General features: G+C 44.0%; 1 protein-coding gene across 1 annotated transcript in view; it reads right to left on the reverse strand.

Annotated features, from left to right (window-relative positions):
* The window catches only part of LOC129818841 (protein yippee-like 1), a 37,731-nt gene extending 17,167 nt beyond the window's left edge, over positions 1-20,564 (reverse strand). The window contains exon 1 of the mRNA XM_055875116.1: positions 20,371-20,564. The gene's annotated coding sequence lies outside the window, so the exon portion shown is untranslated. The remainder of the gene's footprint in view (positions 1-20,370) is intronic.
* Positions 20,565-21,235: the final 671 nt, after the last annotated feature.

Below are 21,235 nucleotides of genomic sequence, written 5' to 3' on the forward strand. Positions count from 1 at the left end.
AGAGTGAAGCGAGAGAGCTGTTGGTTTGGGGTAGTATGCACGGCATTCGCTCTGAGGAGCATGTTAGCCGTCCGATGCCACCTGTGCCAGCCCCCCATACTCGTCCTGAGGAGCGTGTCATTTGTCCGGTACCATCTGTGCAGGCTCCACGCACCAGGTCTCCATTACGCCTCCACAGCCCAGTACGTCCTGTTCCAGCTCTCCGCACTCGCCTAGAGGTGCGTGTCATCTGTCCGGTATCGTGTGTGCCGGTTCTACGCACCAGGCTTTCAGTGCGCCTTCACAGCCCAGTACATCCTGTGCTAGGTCTCAGCACTCACCGTGCGGAGTGTGCCATCGTTCCAGCCCCATCTTTGCCAGCTCTACGCACCAGGTTTCCAGTGTGCCTCCACAGCCCAGTACGTCCTGTGCCTCCTCCTCGCACTCTCCCTGAAGTGCGTGTCCCCAGTCCGGTATGTCCTGTGCCTGCCCCTCGCACTTTCCCTCCAGTGCGCCTCCCCAGTCCAGTCCAGTACGTCCTGTGCCTCCTCCCCGCACTCGCCCTGGAGTGCGTGTCACCAGTCCGGAACCTCCTGAGACGGGCCACAGTCCGGAACCTCCTGAGAAGGTCCACAGTCCGGAACCTCCTGAGACGGTTCACAGTCCGGAACCTCCTGAGACGGTCCACAACTTCCTGAGACGGTCCACGGTCCGGAATCTCCTGCGACGCTCCACTGTCCGGAACCTCCTGCGACGGTCCATGGTCCAGAACCTCCAGCTCCAGGGCAGGAGCCTTCCACTGCGCCGATGCCCAGTCCAAGCACGGCGTCCAGTCCAGCTCTATGGCAGGAGCCCTTCTCTGCGCCGATGCCCAGTCCGAGCATGACGTCCAGTCCAGCTCCATGGCAGGAGCCTCCCTCTGAGCCGGTGCCCAGTCCAGGCATGGCATCCAGTCCAGCTACAAGGCCAGAGCCTTCCTCTGCGCCGATGCCCAGTCCAGGCACGGCGTTCTACCCGGCTCCATGGCCGGACCCGTGGTCTGGGCGGGGGCAAAGACCCGCACCGGGGCCGCAACCGACGCTAGTCACCTCCCCTACCCTCCCCAATTGGTTTCAGGTTTTGCGGCCGGAGTCCGCACCTTTGGGGGGGGGTACTGTCACGCCCTGACCATAGAGAGCCTTTTTTATTCTCTATTTTGGTTAGGTCAGGGTGTGACTAGAGGGGGTGTTCCTATCTAGGGGTTTTGTTTTCTATGTTGGCTTGGTATGGTTCCCAATCAGAGGCAGCTGTTTATCGTTGTCTCTGATTGGGGATCAGATTTAGGCAGCCTTTTCCCACTGGGTTTCTGTGGGATCTTGTTTTTGGTTAGTTGCCTGTGAGCATACCATTAGCTTCACGTTTCGTTTGTGCTTTATTGTTTTTTTGTGCCGGTTCACTAAATAAATATGTTGAACCCATACCACGCTGCACTTTGGTCCGACAATCCTTACAACGACGTTCGTGACACATGAACTGTCAAACAGTTATGAAAAGTGCCATCCTTATATGGAGTGTACAGTGGCCAATATACCAAGCATCCAAAACTGTCGGTGAAGCGAAAATAACATGATAATGAAGCAGAAACAAACTCGTGTAAGGTTCCAGATATGTACAATTTTGGGGATGACTTTGGCCACATAAACAATGGCCGTGCCCATATATTGTCCTATGAGTTCCCTCTACAGGGGCCTATACTGTTAACACACTAGCCATACACAAGGCTGCCAGAATGCGTACTCCTGTATCCCCACTCAGCAGTTCACGCTAGGTAAGCGGCTCATGCCATGTAAGCTTGCTGTAAAGCCTGCTGACTAAGGACCCAGGGGCCTGGCACAATATGGAGGGGCTACCCACCACCCCCTGAGAGAAGAATGGAAGTGCTGAGAGCTCTCTCTCTCTCTCTCTCTCTGGGCAAGGCGTGTGGACAAGGTGTGTGTGCGCACACGTGTGCATGTACCATTCCAAATGGCCAATCAAACAGACCAGCACAATCTCAAATTATTAGAGGCACTAGCTGGATCAGTCGAGCCTTTTCAAATTACAGACATCCCCTCTTGATGCAATAAAGCTTGGGATGACAAATTATAATTTACTTTGTGCTTAGCTGGGCTGTATAAGCCATTCATTGTCAGATTTGTCTATGGGCAACAGCTGCAGCACCTCACGCAGCCTGCAGGTGTGTGTATGTGTGTGTGCCCACCAGTGACACAATGGGCAGGCATCACTAACTATTCTCTACCCTACCACATGCAAATGATAGACTCCATCTTGGGCAAATCCAATGAAAACAAAAAGCAAGCCTCTACACGATACATTAAACAGAGCCTTAATAACAACTCTGCCTTCACCCCAGCACAAAGGTTAAAAAGAAAGGCAAATATCAATATACAAAAGATTAAACACAGAAACAACAGCCAGCTCATAAAGATAAGAGATGACGAGCTATCATGGTGGGGTCATTTCAAATAGACCTAAAAGCCGACTCGGCAACTATTTAAATAGATCTTAAAGCCATGAAATGACTGCCTGGCTACCAATGAGCCACAGTCAATCAACCATGCCATGTAGAGAAAGATAGTCAGCTTCCTTTGAACTTCATGTGGCTCAAATTAGTGTCTCGGCCCATCAAAGGAAATTGGAGAGTTCTATCGAAGTATCTGGATTAATCTACTATAGGCCTAGGAGTCACATTTCAATTAGCTTCCATAGCAAAAGTGCATAACCCCAGTGGGAAAAGTGTCACCCTCAAAACATGCATCTGCATCTCAATTAACCTGGTATGAACTAGTGTTATGTTAGATAAGACCCTCAGATAGTGTCCTTGTGTTGTCCTTTTCGATATTGGAAGAGAGGAGTCTGAAATTATTTTCAGAGAGTGAGACTGTTGAAGCAGCATCATTTATTGGCGATATAGCGTTCACCACCAGTGCTTGTGCAGGAGCTCACTGGAGCTGAGTACCGGCACCTCAAAGGTTCTACTGCTTGAGCTCCTGTTCCTCTTATAGAATATTATCTCAAAGTATTGTGGATTTCCTGCACCTAAATATAAACAGTACCGGCACCCAAAATGAGTACCGGCTCCTATTTCTGTCCGAGTCAAGCCCTTTCACCGCTTTTTGGTCTATGTTGTCATTAGCTAACTGACAACGAGTTCAGTTAAGAATACATCTATTAGTGTTTGTGAAGTTTTGTTCAGCCAACTAGCTGGAACAACACAGGCATCTGTGTCATGGGGATGGAGATGAGGCTGGCATGAGTGATGGGCATGAGACAGAGAAAACACAGGGGTCAGAGATACTGGAAGAATGAAAGTGGAAGAGAGAGAGAGAAAAAGAGAGAGAGAGACGGAGAGAAAGAGAGAATCTAAAAAAGGGCAGGCAAAATGAGGACAGCGATGGAAAGAGAAATGGCAGCAAGAGCAGGAGGAAGAGAAAGAGAATAACAGAAGGAAAAGAGAGAGAATGAAATAAAGACAATGAAAGACAGCAGTAGCATGAGAGAGAGATACACATTATAAAAAATTATAAATAAAGGAGAGTGGGAGAACCAGGTCAGTGGCAGCAGTAGTACTGGTGTGTGTGAGTGTGACAGTATACGTCGATATGACTAGACTAGGATAGGCTGCTAGTACATTTGTATTTATTACGATGCCCATTAGCTACTACCAAGCTAAACTAACTTCTTCAGGTCCAAGCAGGATTAAAACAATTACATCACAACAAAATGTAACAACAGCCTGCATAAATAAAACAATACATCGTGTAATATATTATTACAAATGTACAATATAAAATGAACAACATTACAATACAACAATATTACAATGTTACAATATGTAGGCCAGGGACATCACAAGATTTCACAAATAGCTCCATTAACTCAGCACCACTTTGCTAACTAGCTACAGTGACGTGCGGTGAGGTCAGTGGCTGGGTAAGCACTGGTTATTATCAAAGCCAGATTTACTCACAAATAAACCTTGATGAAGCCCAAGTTCACCATACAACAGATATCTCCAACATCCAGAGTGACATACGCTATTAACCGAAATTAACAAACAATTTTCACCAAATGTAAATACCAATGTAGCCAAAAGAAACACGCGATAGCCCCTGATGACAGCATATTTCATATCATCCGACAAAATGACACACTGCTCAACTCAGCCTTAGAACGATGTAGCATCCACACTAAAATACCAAAATATGGACACATTTCATCCGAATAATTCCAATATGAACTCCATAGCCTTTAAAAATAGATTTTAGGGGGGCCTCTCGAGTGGTGCAGCTGTCTAAGGCATTGCGTCGCAGTGGTAGAGGCATTACTACAGACCCGGGTTCGATCCCAGGCTGTGTTGCAGCCGGCCGCGACCGTGAGACCCATGAGGCGGTGCACAATCAGCGCACAATTGGCCCAGCGTCGTCCGGGTTAGGGAGGGTTTGGCCGGCCGGGATGTCCTTGTCCCATCACGTGCTAGCGACTCTTTGTGGCAGGCCGGGCGCATGCAAGCTGACTCGTGTCGCCAGTTGTACGGTGTTTCCTCCGACACATTGGTGCTTCTGGGTTAAGCAAGCAGTGTGTCAAGAAGCAGTGTGGCTTGGCACGGTCGTGTTTCGGAGGATGCATGGCTCTCGACCTTTGCCTCTCCTGAGTCCGTACGGGAGTTGCAGCGATGGGACAAGACTAACTAAATTGGGGAGAAAAAGAGGGGTAAAAAATGTGATGATTTACAATTCTTCCGATTTGAGGCGCGCACAAAACACACAATAATATTATGTGAAATATTATTAAACATCTGGTAAGTGCAAAAAAAGGAAACACCAACAAAGTGTCTTAATAAGGCGTTGGGCCAGAACAGCGTCAATGCACTTTTGCATAGATTCTACAAGTGTCTGGAACTCTACTGGAGGGATGCGACACCGTTCATCCACAAGAAATTCCATCATTTGGTGTTTTGTTGATGGTGGTGGAAAACACTGTTTCAGGCACAGCTCCAGAATCTTCCATACGTGTTCAATTGGGTTGAGATCTGGTGACTGAGACAGATATACACATCCTTTAAACCCCCATGCTCCAAGGAGACCCCTCGTTCAAAGGCACGGAGATCTTGTCTTCTAGCAAAGGTAGCCCAAATAATGGGCAACTGGGTATTTTTATACATGACCCTGAGCATGATGGGATGTTAATTGCTTAACTTAAAAACCACACCTGTGTGGAAGCACCTGCTATCAACATACAGAGTAACCCTTATTTAAAGTTTCAAGTTTTAAAATGTCACATGTACAAGTATAATCAACCAGACAAAAACACAGATAATGCATTTTAGAAAAGCAGGTACTAAGAGAAGTGCTTTTCAGTTTTGTTTTGGTGAAGAAATTCTTGAGTTTACGAGCAATTATAAATATTTGAGTATTTTTATTGATGAACACATGACCTTTCTATGCAGCACATCTGCCCTGGCCGACTCAGCAAGTAGAGCTCTTGGGGGAGTTATAAGAGAAACAAAACCACTCAAAGATATTGGTTATTCTACTTATTCCAAACTGCATCAGACGTGTGTCCTGTTCTGGACTATTCAGCAGGAGTGTGGGGTGCTAAGAAGTATCTCAAAAACAAACATGTCCATAACAGAGCAGTACGCTACTTTTTAGGTGTCCGCAAGTTTGCACCTATACTGGCAATAGCTGGGGACATGGGCTGAGAACCCTGTAAGGTGAGATGGAAGGTGTGTATGGTGAGACCTTGGAATAGACTGTTGAATATGCCAACTGCCAGAATAGCTAGTAAAGTTTTTCAATGGGATCTATCCAAAGGGGGAGCCTGGGCAACTGAAATGTCTGACCTTTGTCAACAGTCTGACTGTGAACAGCTGCATAACAGCTGCTACCGTCTCTTATGACCGAAAATAATTCGGTCGGAGGGGATGCCTGCCGTTTTACGGGCTCCTAACTAACTGTGCTATTTTGTTAGTTATTTCGCATTGTTTGGAACTCATTTTGTTCATAATGTTGCTGCTACCGTCTTAGCGATTACTCACCTCGAACTCGACAAAGATTTTTTTCTTGAATGAGTCCGACACAAAGGATATACTGCTTCCCGGAGACCAGGTCCAAATCCCCGTCATTCACATGAGAAAAGACCGGAGCCGGAGGTCTGGGTGCCTTGTGAGAATTCGTCGGCGAATGAGTAAATCACCACTACCCTCTGATAAATTGGCTAACGTGCAAACAAACTGGATCAACGATTAAGACTATCCTACCAACGGGACATTAAAAACTGTGCTTCTACACCGGCATTGCTTGCTGTTTGGGGTTTTAGGCTGGGTTTCTGTACAGCACTTTGTGACATCAGCTGATGTAAGAATGGCTTTATATATAAATGTGATTGATTGAATTGATTAATATCTTATGTTTTACAGAGACTTGGCTGAACGATGACACAAATAATATAGAGATGGCAGGCTTCTCCGTGTTTCGGCAGGACAGAACAGCTACGTCTGGTAAGACGAGAAATGGGTGTCTATTTGTCAATAACTGCCGGTTCGCAATGTTTAATATTAAAGAAGTTTCGACGTACTGCTCACCTGAGGTAGAATACCTCATGATGAACTGTAGACCACACTATCTACAAAGATATATTATATTATACTATATTATTCGTAGCCATCTATTTAACCCCACAAACCGATGCTGCCACTAAAACAGCACTCAACGAGCTGTATAATTATATTTTTTATTTTATTTAACTAGGCTAAGTCAGTTAAGTACAAATTCTTATTTACAATGACTACCTACCGGGGAACAGTGGGTTAATTGCCTTGTTCAGGGGCAGAACAACAGATTTTTACCTTGTCTGCTCGGGAATTCAATCCAGCAACCTTTCGGTTACTGGCTCAACGCTCTAACCACAAGGCTACCTGCCGCATTGTATAAGGCCATAAGCAATCAACAAAATGCTCACCCGGAAGCGGCGCTCCTAGTGGCCGGGGTCTTTAATGCAGGCGAACTTAAATCCGGTTGACCTAATTATTACCAGCATGTCACATGTGCAACGAGAGGGGAAAAAAACTCTAGACCACCTTTACTCCACACACGGAGACGCATACAAAGCTCTCCCTCGCCCTCCATTTTGCAAATCTGACCATAATTCTACCCTCCTGATTCCTGCTTTCAAGCAAAAACTAAAGCAGGAAGTACAAGTGACTCGCTCAATGTGGAAGTGGTCAGATGACGCGGATGCTATGCTACAGAACTGTGATGCGGATGCTACGCTACAGAACTGTTTTGCTAGCACAGACTGGAATATGTTCCGGGATTCATCCAATGGCAATAAGGAGTATAACGCCTCAGTCACCAGCTTCATCAATAAGTGCATCTAGACGTCGTCCCCACAGTGACCGTATGTACATTTCCCAACCAGAAGCCATGGATCACAGGCAACATCTACACCGAGCTAAAGGCTAGAGCTGCCGCTTTCAAGAAGCGGGACACTAATCCGGGTGCTTATAAGAAATCCTGCTATGCCCTCAGATGAACCATCAAACAGGAAAAGCGGCAGCTCTAAGATTGAATCCTACGACAACCAGCTCTGACTCTCGTTGGATGTGGCAGGGCTTCAAAACTATCACAGACTACAAACGGAAACCCAACTGCGAGCTGCCCAGTGACGCGAACCTACCAGACGAGCTAAATGCCTTTTATGCTCGCTTTGAGTGTCACGACTTCTACCGAAGTCGTTGCCTCTCCTTGTCCGGGCGGTGTTCGGCGGTCGACGTCACCGGCCTTCTAGCCATCATCGATCCATTTTTTAATTTTCCATTGGTTTTGTCTTGTCTTCCCACACACCTGTTGTCAATCCCATTCATTACCTGTTGTGTATTTAACCCTCTGTTTCCCCTCATGTGTTTGTCAGAGATTGTTTTATGTCAAGTGTTGATTGTTGGTGTATAGGTGAGCGACGGGTCCTCGTACCCCTGTTTATTTTACGTATGTATATTTTCGTGTTTGGAGCATGTTATGTGGACATTTATTAAAAGTCTCCATTTACACTTCGTTTAACTCTCCTGCGCCTGACTTCCCTGCCACCTATATACACGACGTTGACATTGAGGCAAGCAACACTGAGAGCATGAGAGCACCAGCTGTTCCAGTCGACTGTGTGATCATGCTCTCCGTAGCCGATGTGAACAAGACCTTTAAACAGGTCAACATACACAAAGCTGCGAGGTCATACGGATTTCCAGGACGTGTACTCAAAGCATGCGTGGACCAACTGGCGGGTGTTTCACTGACATTTTCAACCTCTCCCTGTAATACCTACATGTTTCAAGCACGAAGGTAACCTGCCTAAATTAATACAGCCTCGCAGCACTCACGTCGGTAGCCATAAAGTGCTTTGAAAGGCTGGTCATGGCTCACATCAACACCATCATACCGGAAACCCTAAACTCACTCCAATTCACATACCGCCCCAACAGATCCACGGATGATGCAATCTCAATCACATTTCCCACTGCCCTTTCCCACCTGGACAAAAGGAACACCTATGTGAGAATGCTGTTCATTGACTACAGCTCAGCATTCAACACCATAGTGCCCACAAAGCTTCCTGACGGGCCGCCCCCAGGTGGTAAGGGTAAGAAAACAACACATATGCCATGCTGATCCTCAACACGGGGGCCCCTCAAGGGTGCGTGCTTAGTTGTCCTCCTGTACTCCCTGTTCACTCACGATTTCATGGCCAAGCACGACTCCAACACCATCATTATGTTTGCTGACGACACAACAGTGGTAGGCCTGATCACCGACAACAATGAGACAGCCTACAGGGAGGAGGTCAGAGACCTTGCAGTGTGGTGCCAGGACAACAACACCTTTTGCTCCTCAAGAGACTGAAAAGATTTGGCATGGGTCCCCAGATCCTCAAAAAGTTATACAGCTGCACCATCTAGAGCATCCTGACCGGTTGCATCACCGCCTGGTATAGCAACTGCTTGGCATCCGACCATAAGCCGCTATAGTGGGTAGTGCGTACGGCCCAGTACATCTCTGGGGCCAAGCTTCCTGACATCCAGGACCTATATACTAGGCGGTGTCAGAGGAAGGCCCAAACAATTAATCAAATGGCCACCCGGACTACTTACATTGACACCACCCCCGTTTGTTTTTACGCTGATGCTACTCGCTGTTTATTATCTATGCATAGTCACTTTACCTCTACCTACATGTACAAATTACCTCGACTAACCTGTACCCCCACACATTGACTCGGTACCGGTACCTCCTGTATATAGCCTCGTTATGGTTATTTTATGATACTATGTATTTTCTACTTCAGTTTATTTAGTAAATATTTTCTTAATTCTATTTCTTGAACTGCATTGCTTTGATTTGATTTGAAATTAAAGGAGACATAGATATTATTAAAAAACAACAGTTGATGCAATATGAAAAAAATTATAAATCATAATCCCAAACTGAGAACCTTTTAAGGATGAATTCGTGTGGGAGAGATATATTATGTATAACCTACCTAAAAGCAAGAGATCACTATGTGCATAGCTAAGATCAGGGATATTGTCTCTGCGTATTGAAACAGGTAAGCTCAGGGATATTGACTCTGAGTATTGAATCAGGTCGGTATTGTGGTGAAATGGAAGAGGAAAGACTATGTAACTATTGTGACCTCGAAGAAATAGAGAATGAAACTCATTTTATCCTCTATTGCCCTTTCTACCATGATATACGCTTGCTCTTATTCCAGAAAGCACACCAGATATACTCTGGGATTGTGTTGCTGAGCGATGAGGAGAAACTGAAATGTTTTTTTGTCCATTGTGTATTTCAGTTTGCAGAATATTTAGATAAAGGCTGGAATAAAAGAAAAAGGGCTACCTAAAAATATTTAGCTTCTAAGTGGTAAATGGCACGTGTGTACATACAATTGAAGGCGGAAGTTTAAATACACTTAGGTTGGAGTCATTAAAACTGGCTTTTCAACCACTCCACAAATTTCTTGTTAACAAACTATAGTTTTGGCAAGTCGTTTAAGACATCTACTTTGTGCACAACACAAGTAATTTTCCAACAATTGGTTACAGACAGATTATTTCACTTATAATTCACTGTATCACAATTCCAGTGGGTTAGAAGTTTACATACACTAAGTTGACTGTGCCTTTAAACAGCTTGGAAAATTCCAGAAAATTGTCATGGCTTTAGAAGCTTCTGATAGGCTAATTGACATAATTTGAGTCAATTGGAGGTGTACCTGTTGATGTATTTCAAGGCCTAACTTCAAACTCAGTGCCTCTTTGCTTGACATCATGGGAAAATCAAAAGAAATCAGCCAAGACCTCAGAAAAAAACATTGTAGACCTCCACAAGTCTGGTTCATCCTTGGGAGCAATTTCCAAATGCCTGAAGGTACCACATTCATCTGTACAAACAATAGTACGCAAGTATAAACACCATGGGACCACGCAGCCTTCTGTCTCCTAGAGATGAACGTACTTTGTCGCGAAAAGTGCAAATCAATCCCAGAACAACAGCAAAGGACCTTGTGAAGAGGCTGGAGGAAACAGGTACAAAAGTATCTATATCCACAGTAAAACGAGTCCAATATCGACATAACCTGAAAGGCCGCTCAGCAAGGAGGAAGCCACTGCTCCAAAACAGCCATAAAAAAGCCAGACTACGGTTTGCAACTGTACATGGGTACAAATATCGTACTTTTTGGAGAAATTTCCTCTGGTCTGATGAAACAAAAATAGAACTGTTTGGCCATAATGACCATTGTTATGTTTGGATGACCATCGTTATGTTTGTAGGAAAAAGGGGGAGGCTAGCAAGCAGAAGAACACCATCCCAACCCTGAAGCACAGGGGTGGCAGCATCATGTTGTGGGGGTGCTTTGCTGCAGGAGGGACTGGTGCACTTCACAAAATAGATGGCATCATGAGGAAAGAAAATGATGTGGCTTCAATATATCCACATCTCAAGACATCAGTCAGGAAGTTAAAGCTTGGTTGCAAATGGGTCTTCCAAATGGACAATGACCCCAAGTATAATTCCAAAGTTGTGGCAAAATGGCTTAAGGACAACAAAGTCAAGGTATTGGAGTGGCCATCACAAAACCCTGACCTCCATCCTATAGAATGTTTTTGGGGCAGAACTGAAAAAGCATGTGCGAGCAAGGAGGCCTACAAACATGACTCAGTTACACCAGCTCTGTCAGGAGGAATGGGCCAAAATTCACCCAACTTATTGTGGGAAGCTTGTGGAAGGCTACACAAAACATTTGACCCAAGTTAAACTATTTTAAAGGCAATGCTACCAAATACTAATTGAGTGTATGTAAAATTCTGACCCACTGGGAATGTGATGAAAGAAATAAAATCTGAAATAAATCATTCTCTCTACTATTATTCTGACATTTCACATTCTTAAAATAAAGTGGTGATCCTAACTGACCTAAGACAGGGAGTTTAAATGTATTTGGCTAAGTTGTATGTAAACTTCCAACTTCAACTGTATATATATATATATACACTGCACTACCTGAGCCACTTATGTGGGTTGTAGACTCCGTCTCATGCTACCACTAGAGTGAAAGCACCGCCAACATTCAAAAGTGACCAAAACATCAGCCAGGAAGCATAGGAACTGAAAAGTGGTCTGTGGTCACCACCTGCAGAACCACTCCTTTATTGGGGGTGTCTTGCTAATTGCCTATAATTTCCACCTGTTGTCTATTCCATTTGCACAACAGCATGTGAAATTTATTGTCAATCAGTGTTGCTTCCTAAGTGGACAGTTTGATTTCACAGAAGTGTGATTGACTTGGAGTTACATTGTGTTGTTTAAGTGTTCCCTTTATTTTTTTGAGCAGTGTATATGTATGAATGTATATTTTTTTACTGCTCTAGGGATAGAGTTATTGTTTGGATAACTTTATTTACGATTATGTATTGATTTACTATGATGTTTTCACTCTTTATGCGATGTGCACTGCAGAGAACACCGGAAGAAGAATTATCACTGAATTATCACAGTGAATTATTGTAATGTTTGTTAATGTGTCAATTAATCCCATAAGGGATGGGTTGCCAACTGGTGATTTGACACGAAAATAAAATGTAATTCATTCATTCATTCAGTACAGTGAAATGGCATTTTTGCAAACTCTAATCCAAACAATGCAGTAATCAATAACAATGTAATTCAAAAAATAACAAGGTAAAACAAACCAAAAAAACTAGAAATAAAAATAAGAATACGATAAAGTAAGAAAGCATACTATCTACAGGGTCAGTTCCAGTACCATATTTACAATGTGCAGGAATACTGGATCGATAGAGGTTCGTATATACAGACTCCCAAGTGGCGCAGCGGTCTAAGGCACTGCATTTCAGTGCTAGAGGTGTCACTACAGACACCCTGGTTCGATTCCAGGCTGTATCACAACCGGCCTTGATTGGCAGAACTGAAAGGCCTCCCATAGGCCTCCCATAGGGCAGCGCACAATTGGCCCAGCGTCGTCCGGGTTTGGCCGGTGTAGGCCGTCATTGTAAATAAGAATTTGTTGTTAACTGACTTGCCTAGTTAAATAAAAATGTGTAGGGGTAAGGTGACTAGGCATCAGGATATATGATTAACAGAGTAGCATCAGCGTGTATGTGTTGGAGTGTCAGTGTGTGTAGGGCCCTGTGAGTGTGCATAGAGAAGACTAAAATACAAGGGTCAACTCAGATAGCTAACAAAATGGCTACACATACCATTTAGCAGCCTTATGGCATGAGGATAGAAGCTGTTCAGGAGCCTGTTGGTGTCTGTTTTGAAGCACCGGTACCGCTTGCCATGCGGAAGCAGAGAGAACAGTATGTGGTTGGATTCTTTAATGATTTTCCGGGCCTTCCTTTTATGCAGTCTGATAAAGAGGTCCTGGATGGCAGGGAGCTCGGCCCCAGTGATACATTGGGCTGCCTGCACCACCCTCTGTAGCGCCACACACTGTTTCCTTTATTTTGGCAGTTACCTGTATATAATAAAAAGGTTCTGGGCTTCCCGAGTGGCACAGCGGTCTAAGGCACTGCATCACAGTGCTAGAGACGTTACTACAGACCCGGATTTGAGCCCAGGCTGTGTCCAAGCTGGCCGTGACTGGGAGACCCATGAGGCGGAGCACAAATGGCCCAGCGTTGCCCGGGTTAGGGGAAGGTTTGGCCGGTGGGATGTCCTTGTCCCATCACGCTCTAGCGACTTCTTGTGGTGGGCCGGGCGCTGAACGCTGACTTCGGTCGCCAGTTGTACAGCATTTCCTCTGACACATTGGTGTCGCTGGCTTCCTGATTAAGAAGAAACACGACCCTGCTTCGGAGGACGCATGGCTCTTGACCTTCTCCTCTCCAGAGTCCGTACAGGAGTTGCAGCGATGGGACAAGACTGTAACTACCAATTGGATATCATGAAAAAGGGGTAAACATTTTTTTATAATAATAAAAAAAAAAGATTCAAACAACATTTCCACATCAAAAATTGAAATGACTGAAAAATGCTGTTCAAAACATCAAAAGGTGTCTCATGAAATTGTAGCTTGATAAATCAAATGCATTCAAAGGGTCGTTGTCTATTCTCATGATTAAACAGTAGCCTAACCTGCAAATGTCAAGGGAAAGTGAGGCCTACCTTTACTTGTAAATTAAGTCCATTCGTCTGGTGAACCTCTGCATGACAGTGTTGTAGAAGTCTCAGCAGAATTTTATTCTGCATGCACACAGCAGGCCCCACAGTCATGAGGCATCCGCAAGGCCTCATTCGGTTTTATTTTCACACTGACACATAAAGTCACACACAAACAGTAGCTGGTAGCACAGTTCTTCTCCCACGCAGCACACAGGCAGCTCCATCCATTAGGGCATCCTGCTCTCTGACGGGCTGAATCCTCCTGTGCGTGTGCGTTCCCATGCAGCCACGTATGTAGGATGGTTGTAGTGTAGTGAGTTGTATCAATCTTGTAGAAGCCAAAGCTCTGGCCCGCATTAAGTGGCGGGAGAAGCTCCATTCCCAATACGTCCACAAAGCAAAAGTAAATGTCCAAGAGGTGTAAAACCCAGCTAAAAGGTATTAATTGGTAATGACGTTTCAGACAAGTGGACAGCACAGGAGGTTGGTGGCATCTTAATTGGGGAGAACAGGCTTGTGTTAATGACTGGAGCGGAATGAGTGAAAGGGTATCGAATACATCAAACACCTGGTTTCAAGGTGTTTGATACCATTCTGTTTGTTCTGTTTCGGCCATTATTATGGTTGGAATGGCGCCGCCTGTGCTGGACAGTCCAGTTCTCTTCGCCTGCACAACAGCTAGCAGTGAGGGAGATGGTGGTTTCCATGCCTGTCATGAATAAAGTCATATCTTGTATGCTTTTTGCTGCCTTTGCCTCGTCTTAACTGACTTCCACTCTTCGAACCCTCCAAAATGGCGCTTTACATTATTCCAACTTCGAAAATAGTTTGTACAGTATAGTAACGTTAGTGTCCTTTTGTCAGGTTGTTTTTGCTAGCTAGCTTTGTTAATTTCAAGAGATCTGAGAGCCAAATTACATAAACATGCACAAATGTGCACAGCTTACTCCAGGCAAAACCCACACAACATGTTTAGGCAATACGTGTGCGCAAAATTCGAACATCGGTTCAATGCAACAAATAAAGCTACTTCAAGCTAGGCAAGGCAGCAATGCCAATATAGTGACCCTGTCCATTAACAGTGACTGGAGTCATGAAATGCTGCACTCTAAGGATGTTAATGGCATTGAATGGATGGAAAGAAAGGCATGAATACCCTGGCGCCTATTCTGAGGTTGTGATGCACTTTTAGCAAATGTACAGTTGTGGCCAAAAATTTTGAGAATGACACAAATATTAATTTTCACAGTCTGCTGCCTCAGTTTGTATGATGGCAATTTGAATATACTCTAGAATGTTATGACGAGTGATCAGATGAATTGCAATTAAGTGCAAAGTCCCTCTTTGCCATGCAAATGAACTGAATCCCCCCCAAAAACTTTCCACTGCATTTCAGCACTGCCACAAAAGGGCCAGCGGACATCATGTCAATGATTCTCTCATTAACACAGGTGTGAGTGTTGACGAGGACAAGGCTGGAGATCACTCTGTCATGCTGATTGAGTTCGAATAACAGACTGAAAGCTTCAAAAGGAGGGTGGTGCTTGGAATCATTGTTCTTCCTCTATCAACCATGGTTACCTGCAAAGAAACACGTGCTGTCATCATTGCTTTGCACAAAAAGGGCTTCACAGGCTAGTGCTGCCAGTAAGATTGCCCCTAAATCAACCATTTATCGGATCATTAAGAACTTCAAGGAGAGCGGTTCAATTGTTGTGAAAAAGGCTTCAGGGCGCTCATGAAAGTCCAGCAAGCTCCAGGACCGTCTCCTAAAGTTGATTCAGCTGCGGGATCGGGGCACCACCAGTACAGAGCTTGCTCAGGAATGGCAGCAGGCAGGTGTGAGTGCATCTGCACGCACAGTGAGGAGAAGACTTTTGGAGGATGGCCTGGTGTCAAGAAGGGCAGCAAAGAAGCCACTTCTCTCCAGGAAAAACATCAGGGACAGATTGATATTCTGCAAAAGGTACAGGGATTGGACTGCCGAGGACTGGGGTAAAATCATTTTCTCTGATGAATGCCCTTTCCGATTGTTTGGGGCATCCGGACAAAAGCTTGTCCGGAGAAGACAAGGTGAGCGCTACCATCAGTCCTGTGTCATGCCAACAGTAAAGCATCCTAAGACCATTCATGTGTGGGGTTGCTTCTCAGCCAAGGGAGTGTGCTCACTCACAATTTGCCTAAGAACACAGCCGTGAATAAAGAATGGTACCAACACATCCTCCAAGAGCAACTTCTCCCAACCGCCCAGGAACAGTTTGGTGACGAACAATGCCTTTTCCAGTATGATGGAGCACCTTGCCAGAAGGCAAAAGTGATAACTAAGTGGCTCGGGGAACAAAACATTGATATTTTGGGTCCATGGCCAGGAAACTCCCCAGACCTTAATCCCATTGAGAACTTGTGGTCAATCCTCAAGAGGCAGGTGGACAAACAAAAACCCACAAATTCTGACAAACTCCAAGCATTTATTATGCAAGAATGGGCTGCCAGCAGTCAGGATGTGACCCAGTTAATTGACAGCATGCCAGGGCGGATTGCACAGGTCTTGAAAAAGAAGGGTCAACACTGCAAATATTGACTCTTTGCATCAACTTCCTGTAATTGTCAATAAAAGCCTTTGACACTTATGAAATGCTGGTAATTATACTTCAGTATTCCATAGTAACATCTGACAAAAATATCTAAAGACACCAAAGCAGCAAACTTTGTGGAAATTAATATTTGTGTCATTCTCAAAACTTTTGGCCACGAGTGTATATATTGAGCATAAAAGCCACCAGAATCATTGAGAAAAACAGATCATTTTATTTATTATTATTTTGCTTTTCATTAACAGCTGTTTTTAGTAGATTATCACAGGGTAATAAGCATTGCCTCCCTCACTACTCTGATGGGACTATCTTTATTGTAGAAACTAGTAAATATCAAGAAAAACCCTGGGATGAGTAGGTGTTCATTGTTTTTTACTGGTACTGTATACAGTCGTATGAAAACGTTTGGGCACCGCTGACAATTTCCATGATTTCCATTTATAAATAATTGGGTGTTTGGATCAGCAATTTCATTTTGATCTATCAAATAACTGATGGACACAGTAATATTTCAGTAGTGAAATGAGGTTTATTGGATTAACAGAAAATGTGCAATATGCATCAAAACAAAATTAGACAGGTGCATAAATTTGGGCACCCCAATAGAAAAATAACATCAATATTTAGTAGATCCTCCTTTTGCTAAAATAACAGCCTCTAGACGCTTCCCATAGCCTCTAATGAGTGTCTCGATGAAGGTATTTTGGACCATTCCTCCTTACAAAACATCTCCAGTTCAGTTAGGTTTGATGGTTGCCGAGCATGGACAGCCCGCTCAAATCATCCCACAGATTCTCAATGATATTCAGGTCTGGGGACTGGGATGGCCATTCCAGAACATTGCACTTGTTCCTCTGCATAAATGCCCGGGTAGATTTTGAGCAGTGTTTTGGGTCGTTGTCTTGTTGAAATATCCAGCGCCGGCGTAACTTCAACTTTGTGACTGATTCTTCAACATTATTCCCAAGAATCTGCTGATATTGAGTGGAATCCATGCGACCCTCAACTTTAACAAGATTCCCAGTACTGGCACTGGCCACACAGCCCCACAGCATGATGGAACCCCCACCAAATTTTACTGTGGGTAGCAAGTGTTTTTCTTGGAACGCTGTGTTCTTTTGCCGCCATGCAAAACGTCCCTTGTTATGACCAAATAACTCAATCTTTGTTTCGTCAGTCCACAGCACCTTATTCCAAAATGAAGCTGGCTTGTCCAAATGTGCGTTTGCATACCTCAAGCGACTCTGTTTGTGGAGTGTGTGCAGAAAAGGCTTCTTCCACATCACTCTCCCATACAGCTTCTCCTTGTGCAAAGTGCGCTGAATTGTTGAACGATGCACAGTGACACCATCTGCAGCAAGATGATGTTGTAGGTCTTTGGAGGTGGTCTGTGGGCTGTTTTTGACCGTTCTCACCATCCTTCGCCTCTCCGATATTTTACTTGGCCTCCCACTTCTGGCCTTAACAAGAACTGTGCCTCTGGTCTTCCATTTCCTCACTATGTTCCTCACAGTGGACACTGATAGCTTTTTGTAGCCTTCCTCTAAACCATAATGTTGAACAATCTTTGTTTTCAGGTCATTTGAGAGTTGTTTTGAGGCCCCGATGTTGCCACTCTTCAGAGGAGTGTCAAAGAGAACAACAACTTGCAATTGACCACCTTAAATACCTTTTCTCATGATTGGATGCACTTGTCTATGAAGTTCAAGACTTAATGAGCTCACCAAACCAATTGTGTGTTCCAATTAATCAGTGCTAAGTAGTTACAGGTATTCAAATCAACAGAATGACAAGGGTGCCCACATTTTTGCATAGCCTATTTTTCACATCTGATTTAATTTCATACAACTTAATATTGTTACACTAAAAATCTTTGTCTGGACAATACCCCAGTACTCAGCTTTTATTAGAAAATGAATGACATGCCACTGTGATCATTTTCTGTGACGACAGAGTAAATTATTATGCAGCCTCAGAGGGGTGCCCAAACTTTTTCATACGACTGTATATACACACACACACACACACACACACACTGACGCGCACGTAGGCGTATATTGACCGCCACGCATTGACAAAAATACACTGTCTCTAGGCTTTTTATCTCAATCAGATCCTGCTTAAAATGTAGACATGGAATGTGCCACATCCTTCACAACACAGGGCAGACTCCTGGATGCGAATAGGCCAGGGTGGAGAACTTTCTGCTAACGTCCCAGCTGGTGTGAATGACTGGCAGGAAATAGGTGTGACCAGTTGGATAGAGGTGTAAACATCCCTGCCATGCTCCCTCCCTCTGTTTATTAGCATTGGATGAATGAAAGAGCCAATGCAGAGAGCTGGTCTCTGAATTGATTCACTGCCAAATGAGCACCCATCAATGACCTTTGAATAGCACTCTTTTTGCACACACAAGATGATAGGAAGCAGTGAACACACACAAATATTAGATCCATTTGGGGACTGTCTTGTAGTGTTGTGTTGCATTATCTGATGTGCATTAGGGAACGTATACCATAGTTACCTCACAAGGTGCAAAAACAATGGAGTAAACACTGAATAAATAAAACCGGACACTCTTCAGCGGAAATGAAAGTTGAATTGTAAGACATTCCTGACTATGAGTATCACCAGGTTTACTATACATTGTATTGTACCTGTCCTGGCTACACCTATAGGGACATTATGCCCAGATTTCCCCCCCCAGCATCTGTAATGGCAATTGATTCCAAAGTGTGCTACCATACTAACCTCAGGTCTAGCCATACACAGCCATTTGTATGCCGACTGACAGAGAGAAAGCCTCCTACTCAGGCGGCCCCGGGGCTCACAAACTTTTTTACATATTAAAAAAAAACAACATTTGTCATTTAGCAGATGCTCTTATCCAGAGCAACTTACAGGAGCAATTAGGGTTAAGTGCCTTGCTCAAAGGCACATCAGATATTTCACCTAGTCGGCTCGGGGATTCAAACCAGCGACCTTTCAGTTACTGGCCCACACAACACTCTCACACAGCTATATCTCTGTTGCACTGATTGACATATTGGCACTGATTTCATGCTTATGCTGGAATTTTGTGCTTACACTTACAATGCTTTAAAAGGCTGTGTTGGTCATGGTACTGAGTGGCTAAGAAAGAGTTGACAAACATTGTGCTCTTGACCATATCACATGATGCATCTGCTATGATGTTTTCCATAGGTAGCTTCCTTTTGGTGGTTTTAAAACTACCTGTTAAGTTGTTGAATTATTTATATGCCAGTTAAGGTCATTATGACTAAATAGGAAACCAAGTTAGATATCAATGAAAATGTCAAAATGAACAGAGATGTTACTGTGGGTATAAATAGCTAACCTTTAGCTCTCTGCCAACTTTGTCGAGATTTAGAGTAGACTAGTCAAGGGGAACCAGCTGTCATCCGTTTATGTGGCCCGACCTTACAAACTGGATTCACTATTTTGGTATGGTCTTTTAGCAAAAACTATAGCAAGATAGTGAGAGGCCTCTATCAGTTCACAGAGTCATTTAGGAAAGATTGTTAAAGGTTCAAAATACTGATGACAATAACAGATGTTACATTTATTACAGCATATTGTTACAACCACTAAATGATGGTAACATTTTGAATGACCGTTAAAACAACCAATACAAGCTTGCCAATTATATTAATGTGGCATAAGTAATGAAAAATGATTGTCAACAAAAACATGTCAGAACCGAAACAATATCATAGCGGATTCCTCTTTGCAACTTCTAATTCCATCGTCCGCATGCACCAAAAGCAATGTTTGGATTCGGTGGTGCAGAATACGACACTGCCAACTTTGTGTAATCTAAAACCAGCGCATGTAGTGCCACCGCGTATATTTTACATCAATCCTACTCGCATCATATACTATACCTGTAGGTTATACAGGAAGCACAGTCGGTCAGAATCGTATTATCGTTTAATTGTTATCAAATAGTTATAATCTAGTCTCAGGCCCCATTATGAACTTTCGGACAAGATGCAGTCCGTTTTAAACATGTACCGTTACAGTTGCGCAATAACAATAAGCATTGCCTTTACCTTTGGATAGAGAAAAGTCAATCGTCGTCTCTAGTGCTTTGCCGATCACAACTTTATGTGGCAATTCCTTCTCATTCCGTTTAGAGGGTTAAGGTTTGCTTCTACGCGTTAACTTCAATGCTCAAGAAGTAACGAAGGATGTCCATCCGATACTGAGCGCACCGCTTGAGTTGATGTTATTGCGCAAAGACAGTACCCCGTCTGAGGCAGACGGACAGTCAAGGGAACCAATCAATGTAACATTACAGCATAGCAACATTGTGCCCATTGGCTACAGATGGTAATGGCTGACCAATCGTTGCACGGAGAAAAATAAATGCCTACTGTTCGTTAAGCATACGTGTGGGAGACCGCAATAGCGGAGTTCATAAACAGAAACGCTTTGCACACTTTGTGTCTCGGTAAGCCTACCAATTCAATTTACCAGACAACACGGACAAATTGCAAGATAGTTTTTTTTATATGTCATGATGGACAAATAGGCTACATACATGACGGGTAGACAGCTCAACAGCAAACGTTGTACCTGCAGAACAATCCATTTATTTAAGCATTGTAATAATACAAGTTGGAGGCATGCATGATCATGCCATCCATACATACCAGGCCTGAAGGACAAAAGGATATTAAAAAAGACACATGCCAAGCATTTTAAATGACAGGATTATTCATCTTTCTGCAAGGTAAATAACTACTGTTTTTGTTAGGGGCCCACGTTGAGAACTTTCTCATGACGCCACACTCTAACTTGGTTAATAGCGACATCTAGTGCTGTGCATTGATCTAAGCATTCTGTGGCTAGGCTTCACATAAACGTTGCATGCCATTTTATTTATTGATGACTAACTGTAATGATGTGTGATCT

The sequence above is a fragment of the Salvelinus fontinalis genome, chromosome 2, assembly GCF_029448725.1.
Source record: "Salvelinus fontinalis isolate EN_2023a chromosome 2, ASM2944872v1, whole genome shotgun sequence".
Classification (NCBI taxonomy): domain Eukaryota; kingdom Metazoa; phylum Chordata; class Actinopteri; order Salmoniformes; family Salmonidae; genus Salvelinus; species Salvelinus fontinalis.